We start from the raw sequence: 10,549 nt of genomic DNA, 5'->3' as shown, positions 1-10,549 counted from the left end.
TAATTAAAACGGCTGGTGGGCATACTGCAAATTTTTGGTTGGATAATTATGTGAAATTGATTAATATTAAAGGTGAAAGAAAAGGGTCCATGGCCCAACCCAATTTCTGGATCACAATATGAAAAGTTAAGGCAATAGAACATTGCCTTTTATAGGAAAATACCCTAAGTTGCCGCAGCTACCCGGTTGAGTAAGGGAAGCTTTCTGCAACTCAAGGAATACCAAATACTTACAATTCTTCTTTTAGGATTTAAATATGGGAGCTTCATAAAGGGATTTAGGGATGGAGTTTTGGCAGCAAACCTTGTGCTTTAGTTCATTATGAAAGAAGCAATTATAACTCCATCAAAAGAAAATGATCGAAGCAATTGCAAAGGGTATTTTGGGGTTAATCTATGGTGGCATTAAGAGGAAATATAGCTGGTATTGTATTCATACCAGTGGAATAATTTGTTTAGAGATGTTATCGGAGGAAGAGGCACCTACTCCGGTCAACAAAAGAGGATAAGAGAAATCTTTCAGTATTAGCCGCAATTATAAGCATTGACATCGTGAATAACATATCAGATGACTTGGTGAGCAGCGAGTTTGAGCTGGGTAGCTTTGAGGTAAGTTGTAAGGATTACTCTCCTAATAGGAATTCCATTAGAGCGAACATGCTTCAATGTATTCGATGAAATTTCTAAGCCATATCTGTTTATTTTCAGGTACTTAGTTTACTCTATTCTTATTTAGTATGACTTTAAATACAATGTGTCAGTCTTATATATGCTTATATGTATTATTATTTGCTGTGTGCCTTTGGTTGTGATATTTATATTTGTTTCAACACTCATTTATGCGTTAATGTGATCACATTCAGAAGGGAGAGCTAGCCGACCTCCCCTTGCGTGAGTGCTTTGATACCAGGGTTAGCTATCCCACGCTCGTAGGGGCAATTATGTGCTGGGGAGATAGGTCGACACTCCCCCGTACGTGTTGCTAGATCTCACGTACGTAGGGCCACTATGTATAACTATTTTCCAGAAATGTTATTTCTTTGAAACTTACTTAGTTTCCAGCTTCACTTTCATGAGTTAATAGTTATAAACTCAGTTTCCATGTTTTCAGTTATCAACTTACAATTTTGCTTATAGTTTCAGTTTCTAGCTCATTTATTGTTTACAGAATTTATTGCCATGATATTATCTGAACCCCCTTCCTTTCATTTTATGATTTTCCCAGAAAATCTTGCTCTATCTTTTAGGGGTAGCCACTGAGATTTACTGGGTATCCTTTGGTGGTACTTAGCCTGATTGGGCCTGCCACGTTGTGTGGCAGGTGTTGAGATTGTAGGTGACGAGATACGTGGCTAGAGACAGACTCCGTGGACTCAGTTGGCGAGCCCTGTTAGTTTTTCATTGGTGGTCAGATTTCTTCAGCTTATGTTATTTTTTTGGCACATTATTTATTCAATGCGTTATAGTTAATGTATTCAAATTTAAATCATTAGAGGCTCATGACTTAGTTTAGTGAGTTATGGTTCAGAGCTCAACTGTGTTAGAATCATGTAACTTAGTTATCAGATAATTGATTTAATGTAGTTTTAGTTATTTAAATTTGTTGCACTTAATGATATTTATGGTATTTACACTCGACAGGGATTAATTACGGGTTCGCTCGACGACCAGTTAGAATTGGGTGCCAATAACGTTCCACTAAGTTTGGGGGCGTGACACATTTAGTCTCCATCTCACTCAAAAAGATCTTTTTTACTCGCTCAAGACTCATATCTTAAGATGGCTCTGAAATCAATTATTGATTTTTTAAAAAAGTTGAGAGTATACATGAAATAACAAAGGAAAACAAAAGAATTGACAGAAGTGCACACGTAGATACATCCAAGGGGATTTTGGTAGTATGAGTGAGCTAATATATCTTGCATTAAACTTGAATCTTCTCGGTGTTATTGCTGTATACGGGTGAAACCGGACCCATGAGACGACCTAGTTTCCGATAAAATAGATCGAGTAAGGGACATGATGACAAGGAGATAGAATCGAGGTAAGGGACTCATCGAGATAGGTTTCGGGGGCACGACGCCCTCCCTCGAGAATATCAGGGTCGTGACTCCGGTATCGATCCAAATCTTAAAAGACTTCAGAGAGTATTATCGGGCGACCGAACATGGTTAAAGGGAGGCCGTGATATCCGTGACCGGCCGGGTATTGCGGCGTGGATATCGGCAAATGGGACAATTCCTAGTAAGGTTAAGGATGCAAGTTTGTTGAAGGTCATGGTATAAAACCTTATTAGTGGAGGCTAAGCCTCTGCTTGGTCGTTTTGAAGAGACCCACGCAGCATATTCTTCATTTTTCCAATAATGCTGCGACAACAATGCTTAGAAGGATTTTAATGAGTGAGACAACGTATATTTGCGCTTATGCAATGAGAGAATTTAGAAATTTTGTGATGGTTTAAGATTTAGTTTGCAATAGAAAACAAGAGCTAAAGCTTTGATATTATATTAGTCATGTGGCAGCTAATTTCATAGGGGAGCAAGAAAATGACCAAGGGACTAAAGCAATCAGACACTAGAATAATCACGATGCGATATTCGAGGACGAATGATCCCAAACGAGGAGAATGTTACGCCCCATAAGTTTACATGATTAAATTTTCGATAATTACAAACTTATTGATGTAATTTAATTGATCCGTAGGTGGATACGGACCTCCACGAGGACGAGAATATATTGGGATGTGGTAACATATACTAGATCTCGCGTGTGGAGTTAAATTGGAGAATTAATTAAAACGGCTGGTGGGCATATTGCAAATTTTTGGTTAGATAATTATGTGAAATGGATTAATATTAAAGGTGAAAGAAAAGGGTCCATGGCCCAACCCAATTTCTGGCTCACAATATGATAAGTTAAGGCAACAGAACATTGCCTTTCATAGGAAAATACCCTAAGTTGCCGCAGCCACCCGGTTGAGTAAGGGAAGCTTTCTGCAACTCAAGGAATGCCAAATACTTACAATTCTTCTTTTAGGATTTAAATATGGGAGCTTCATAAAGGGATTTAGGGATGGAGTTTTGGAAACATACCATGTGCTTTAGTTCATTATGAAAGAAGTAATTACAACTCCATCAAAAGAAAATGATCGAAGCAATTGCAAAGGGTATTTTGGGGTTAATCTATGGTGGCATTAAGAGGAAATATAGCTGGTATTGTATTCGTACCAGTGGACTAATTTGTTTAGAGATGTTATCAGAGGAAGAGGCGCCTACTCTGGTCAACAAAGGAGGATAAGAGGAATCTTTCGGTATTAGCCGCAATTATAAGCATTGACATCGTGAATAACATATCAGATGACTTGGTGAGCAGCGAGTTTGAGCTGGGTAGCTTTGAGGTAAGTTTTAAGGATTACTCTCCTAAAAGGAATTCCATTAGAGCAAACATGATTCTATGTATTCGATGAAATTTCTAAGCCATATCTGTTTATGTTCCGGTACTTAGTTTACTCTATTCTTATTTAGCATAACTTTAAATGCAATGTGTCAGTCTTATATATGCTTATATGTATTATTATTTGTTGTGTGCCTTTGGTTGTGATATTTATATTTTGTTTCAACACTCATTTATGCGTTAATGTGATCACATTCAGAAGGGAGAGCTAGCCGACCTCCCCTTGCGTGAGTGCTTTGATGCCAGGGTTAGCTATTCCACGCTCGTAGGGGCTATTATGTGCTGGGGAGATAGGCCGACACTCCCCCGTGCGTGTTACTAGATCTCATGTACGTAGGACCACTATGTATAACTATTTTCCAGAAATGTTTTTTCTTTGAAACTAACTTAGTTTGCAGCTTCAGTTTCATGAGTTAACAGTTATAAACTCAGGTTCTATGTTTTCAGTTATCAACTTAAAATTTTGCTTATATTTTCAGTTTCTAGCTCATTTATTGTTTACAGAATTTATTGCCATGATATTATCTGAACCCCCTTCTTTTCATTTTATGATTTTCCCAGAAAATCTTGCTCTATCTTTTAGGGGTAGCCAATGAGACTTACTGGGTATCCTTTGGTGGTACTTAGCCTGTTTGGGCCTGCCACGTTGTGTGGCAGGTGTTCAGATTGTAGGTGACGAGATACATGACTAGAGACAGACTCCGTGGACTCAGTTGGCAAGCCCTGCTAGTTTTTCATTGGTGGTCGGATTTCTTCAGCTTATGTTATTTTTTTTGGCACATTATTTATTCAATGCGTTATAGTAAATGTATTCAAATTTAAATCATTAGAGGCTCATGACTTAGTTTAGTGATAGTGAGTTATGGTTCACAGCTCAACTGTTTTAGAATCATGTAACTTAGTTATCAGATAATTGATTTAATGTAGTTTTAGTTATTTAAATTTGTTGCACTTAATGATATTAATGGTATTTACACTCGACACGGATTAATTACGGGTTCGCTCGACGACCAGTTAGAATTGGGTGCCAATCACGTTCCACCTAAGTTTGGGGGCGTGACACATTTAGTCTCCATCTCACTAAAAAAGATCTTTTTTACTCGCTCAAGTTGAGAGTATATATGAAATAACAAAGGAAAACAAAAGAATTGACAGAAGTGCACACGTAGATACATCCAAGGGGATTTTGGTGGTATGAGTGAGCTAATATATCTTGCATTAAACTTGAATCTTCTCGGTGTTGTTGCTGTATACGGGTGAAACCGGACCCATGAGACGGCCCAGTTTCTGATAAAATAGATCGAGTAAGGGACATGATGACAAGGAGCCGGAATCGAGGTAAGGGACTCAACGAGACAGGTTTCGGAGGCACGACGCCCGCCCTCGAGAATATCAGGGTCGTGACCCCGGTATCGATCCAAATCTTAAAAGACTTCAGAGAGTATTATCGGGCGACCGAACATGGTTAAAGGGAGGCCGTGATATCCGTGACCGGCCGGGTATTGCGGCATGAATATCGGCAAATGGGACAATTCCTAGTAAGGTTAAAGATGCAAGTTTGTTGAAGGTCATGGTATAAAACCTTATTAGTGGAGGCTAAGCCTCTGCTTGGTCGTTTTGAAGAGACCCACGCAGCATATTCTTCATTTTTCCAATAATGCTGCGACAACAATGCTTAGAAGGATTTTAATGAGCGAGACATCGTATATTTGCGCTTATGCAATGAGAGAATTTAGAACTTTTGTGATGGTTTAAGATTTAGTTTGCAATAGAAAACAAGAGCTAAAGCTTTGATATTATATTAGTCATGTGGCAACTAATTTCATAGGGGAGCAAGAAAATGACCAAGGGACAAAAGCAATCAGACTCTAGAATAAACATGATGCGATATTCGAGGACGAATGATCCCAAACGAGGAGAATGTTACGCCCCATAAGTTTACATGATTAAATTTTCGATAATTACAAACTTAATGATGTAATTTAATTGATCCGTAGGTGGATACGGACCTCCACGAGGACGAGAATATATTGGGATGTGGTAACATATACTAGATCTCGCGTGTGGAGTTAAATTGGAGAATTAATTAAAACGGCTGGTGGGCATATTGCAAATTTTTGTTTGGATAATTATGTGAAATGGATTAATATTAAAGGTGAAAGAAAAGGGTCCATGGCCCAACCCAATTTCTGGCTCACAATATGATAAGTTAAGGCAACAGAACATTGCCTTTCATAGGAAAATACCCTAAGTTGCCGCAGCCACCCGGTTGAGTAAGGGAAGCTTTCTGCAACTCAAGGAATGCCAAATACTTACAATTCTTCTTTTAGGATTTAAATATGGGAGCTTCATAAAGGGATTTAGGGATGGAGTTTTGGAAACATACCATGTGCTTTAGTTCATTATGAAAGAAGTAATTACAACTCCATCAAAAGAAAATGATCGAAGCAATTGCAAAGGGTATTTTGGGGTTAATCTATGGTGGCATTAAGAGGAAATATAGCTGGTATTGTATTCGTACCAGTGGACTAATTTGTTTAGAGATGTTATCGGAGGAAGAGGCGCCTACTCTGGTCAAAAAAGGAGGATAAGAGGAATCTTTCGGTATTAGCCGCAATTATAAGCATTGACATCGTGAATAACATATCAGATGACTTGGTGAGCAGCGAGTTTGAGCTGGGTAGCTTTGAGGTAAGTTTTAAGGATTACTCTCCTAAAAGGAATTCCATTAGAGCGAACATGATCTATGTATTCGATGAAATTTCTAAGCCATATCTGTTTATGTTCCGGTACTTAGTTTACTCTATTCTTATTTAGCATAACTTTAAATGCAATGTGTCAGTCTTATATATGCTTATATGTATTATTATTTGTTGTGTGCCTTTGGTTGTGATATTTATATTTTGTTTCAACACTCATTTATGCGTTAATGTGATCACATTCAGAAGGGAGAGCTAGCCGACCTCCCCTTGCGTGAGTGCTTTGATGCCAGGGTTAGCTATTCCACGCTCGTAGGGGCTATTATGTGCTGGGGAGATAGGCCGACACTCCCCCGTGCGTGTTACTAGATCTCACGTACGTAGGACCACTATGTATAACTATTTTCCAGAAATGTTTTTTCTTTGAAACTAACTTAGTTTGCAGCTTCAGTTTCATGAGTTAACAGTTATAAACTCAGGTTCTATGTTTTCAGTTATCAACTTAAAATTTTGCTTATAGTTTCAGTTTCTAGCTCATTTATTGTTTACAGAATTTATTGCCATGATATTATCTGAACCCCCTTCCTTTCATTTTATGATTTTCCCAGAAAATCTTGCTCTATCTTTTAGGGGTAGCCAATGAGACTTACTGGGTATCCTTTGGTGGTACTTAGCCTGTTTGGGCCTGCCACGTTGTGTGGCAGGTGTTCAGATTGTAGGTGACGAGATACGTGACTAGAGACAGACTCCGTGGACTCAGTTGGCAAGCCCTGTTAGTTTTTCATTGGTGGTCGGATTTCTTCAGCTTATGTTATTTTTTTTGGCACATTATTTATTCAATGCGTTATAGTTAATGTATTCAAATTTAAATCATTAGAGGCTCATGACTTAGTTTAGTGATAGTGAGTTATGGTTCACAGCTCAACTGTTTTAGAATCATGTAACTTAGTTATCAGATAATTGATTTAATGTAGTTTTAGTTATTTAAATTTGTTGCACTTAATGATATTTATGGTATTTACACTCGACACGGATTAATTACGGGTTCGCTCGACGACCAGTTAGAATTGGGTGCCAATCACGTTCCACCTAAGTTTGGGGGCGTGACACATTTAGTCTCCATCTCACTAAAAAAGATCTTTTTTACTCGCTCAAGTTGAGAGTATATATGAAATAACAAAGGAAAACAAAAGAATTGACAGAAGTGCACACGTAGATACATCCAAGGGGATTTTGGTAGTATGAGTGAGCTAATATATCTTGCATTAAACTTGAATCTTCTCGGTGTTGTTGCTGTATACGGGTGAAACCGGACCCATGAGACGGCCTAGTTTCCGATAAAATAGATCGAGTAAGGGACATGATGACAAGGAGATAGAATCGAGGTAAGGGACTCATCGAGATAGGTTTCGGAGGCACGACGCCCGCCCTCAAGAATATCGGGGTTGTGACCCCGGTATCGATCCAAATCTTAAAAGACTTCAGAGAGTATTATCGGGCGACCAAACATGGTTAAAGGGAGGCCGTGATATCCGTGACCGGCCGGGTATTGCGGCATGGATATCGGCAAATGGGACAATTCCTAGTAAGGTTAAGGATGCAAGTTTGTTGAAGGTCATGGTATAAAACCTTATTAGTGGAGGCTAAGCCTCTGCTTGGTCGTTTTGAAGAGACCCACGTAGCATATTCTTCATTTTTCCAATAATGCTGCGACAACAATGCTTAGAAGGATTTTAATGAGCGAGACATCGTATATTTGCGCTTATGCAATGAGAGAATTTAGAACTTTTGTGATGGTTTAAGATTTAGTTTGCAATAGAAAACAAGAGCTAAAGCTTTGATATTATATTAGTCATGTGGCAACTAATTTCATAGGGGAGCAAGAAAATGACCAAGGGACAAAAGCAATCAGACTCTAGAATAAGCACGATGCGATATTCGAGGACGAATGATCCCAAACGGGGAGAATGTTGTGCCCCATAAGTTTACATAATAAAATTTTTGATAATTACTAACTTAATGATGTAATTTAATTGATCCATAGGTGGATACAGACCTCCACGAGGACGAGAATATATTGGGATGTGATAACATATACTAGATCTCGCGTGTGGAGTTAAATTGGAGAATTAATTAAAATGGCTGGTGGGCATATTACAAATTTTTGTTTGGATAATTATGTGAAATGGATTAATATTAAAGGTGAAATAAAAGAGTTCATGGCCCAACCCAATTTCTGGCTCACAATATGAAAATTTAAGACAACAGAACATTGCCTTTCATAGGAAAATACCCTAAGTTACCGCAGCCACCCGGTTGAGTAAGGGAAGATTTCTGCAACTCAATGAATGCCAAATACTTACAATTCTTCTTTTAGGATTTAAATATAGGAGCTTCATAAAGGGATTTAGGGATGGAGTTTTGGAAACATACCTTGTGCTTTAGTTCATTATGAAAGAAGCAATTACAACTCCATCAAAAGAAAATGATCGAAGCAATTGCAAAGGGTATTTTGGGGTTAATCTATGGTGGCATTAAGAGGAAATATAGCTGGTATTGTATTCGTACCAGTGGACTAATTTGTTTAGAGATGTTATCGGAGGAAGAGGCGCCTACTCTGGTCAACAAAAGAGGATAAGAGGAATCCTTCGGTATTAGCCGCAATTATAAGCATTGACATCGTGAATATCATATCAGATGATTTGGCGAGCAGTGAGTTTGAGCTGGGTAGATTTGAGGTAAGTTTTAAGGATTACTCTCCTAATAGGAATTCCATTAGAGCGAACATGCTTCTATGTATTCGATGAAATTTCTAAGCCATATCTGTTTATGCTCCGGTACTTAGTTTACTCTATTCTTATTTAGTATGACTTTAAATGCAATGTGCCAGTCTTATATATGCTTATATGTATTATTATTTGCTGTGTGCCTTTGGTTGTGATATTTATATTTTGTTTCAACACTCATTTATGCATTAATGTGATCACATTCAGAAGGGAGAGCTAGCTGACCTCCCCTTGCGTGAGTGCTTTGATGCCAGGGTTAGCGATCCAATGCTCGTAGGGGCTATTATGTGCTGGTGAGATAGGCCGACACTCCCCCGTTCGTGTTGCTAGATCTCACATACGTAGGACCACTATGTATAACTATTTTCCAGAAATGTTATTTCTTTGAAGCTAACTTAGTTTCCAGCTTCAGTTTCATGAGTTAACAGTTATAAACTCAGTTTCTATGTTTTCAGTTATCAACTTACAATTTTGCTTATAGTTTCAGTTTCTAGCTCATTTATTATTTACAGAATTTATTGCCATGATATTATCTGAACCCCCTTCCTTTCGTTTTATGATTTTCCCAGAAAATCTTGCTCTATCTTTTAGGGGTAGCCAATGAGACTTACTGGGTATCCTTTGGTGGTACTTAGCCTGTTTGGGCTTGTCACGTTGTGTGGCAGGTGTTGAGATTGTAGGTGACGAGATACGTGGCTAGAGACAGACTCCGTGGACTCAGTTGGCGAGCCCTGTTAGTTTTTCATTGGTGGTCGGATTTCTTCAGCTTATGTTATTTTTTTTGGCACATTATTTATTCAATGCGTTATAGTTAATGTATTCAAATTTAAATCATTAGAGGCTCATGACTTAGTTTAGTGAGTTATGGTTCAGAGCTCAACTGTGTTAGAATCATGTAACTTAGTTATTTGATAATTGATTTAATGTAGTTTTAGTTATTTAAATTTGTTGCACTTAATGATATTTATGGTATTTACACTCGACACGGATTAATTACGGGTTCGCTCGACGACCAGTTAGAATTGGGTGCTAATCACGTTCCACCTAAGTTTGGGGGCGTGACACATTTAGTCTCCATCTCACTCAAAAAGATCTTTTTTACTCGCTCAAGTTGAGAGTATACATGAAATAACAAAGGAAAATAAAAGAATTGATAGAAGTGCACACGTAGATACATCCAAGGGGATTTTGGTGGTATGAGTGAGCTAATATATCTTGCATTAAACTTGAATCTTCTCAGTGTTGTTGCTGTATACGGGTGAAACCGGACCCTTAAGACGGCCCAGTTTCTAATAAAATAGATCGAATAAGAGACATGATGACAAGGAGCCCGAATCGAGGTAAGGGACTCAACGAGACAGGTTTCGGGGGCACGACGCCCGCTCTCGAGAATATCGGGGTCGTGACCCCGGTATCGATCTAAATCTTAAAAGACTTCAGAGAGTATTATCGGGCGACCAAACATGGTTAAAGGGAGGCCGTGATATCCGTGACCGGCCGGGTATTGCGGCATGGATATCGGCAAATGGGACAATTTCTAGTAAGGTTAAGGATGCAAGTTTGGGGAAGGTCATGGTATAAAACCTTATTAGTGGAGGCTAAGCCTCTGCTT

General features: G+C 38.6%; 1 long non-coding RNA gene across 6 annotated transcripts; it reads left to right on the top strand.

The window, feature by feature from the left end:
- LOC138896533 (uncharacterized) lies at positions 1-9,881 on the top strand. 6 transcript variants are annotated; one of them, XR_011409862.1, is made up of 5 exons: positions 1-608; positions 1,225-3,396; positions 4,014-6,143; positions 6,398-8,889; positions 9,507-9,881. It is a non-coding gene; the product is annotated as an uncharacterized lncRNA (long non-coding RNA). The 6 variants fall into 6 exon arrangements; XR_011409863.1 differs by having other exon boundaries at positions 4,014-6,527; positions 6,760-8,889; XR_011409860.1 differs by having other exon boundaries at positions 5-608; positions 6,760-8,889.
- The last annotated feature ends 668 nt before the right edge of the window (positions 9,882-10,549 follow it).

The sequence above is a fragment of the Nicotiana tomentosiformis genome, chromosome 7 (assembly GCF_000390325.3).
Source record: "Nicotiana tomentosiformis chromosome 7, ASM39032v3, whole genome shotgun sequence".
NCBI lineage: Eukaryota > Viridiplantae > Streptophyta > Magnoliopsida > Solanales > Solanaceae > Nicotiana > Nicotiana tomentosiformis.
This window is presented reverse-complemented; position numbering and strand designations above follow the sequence as displayed.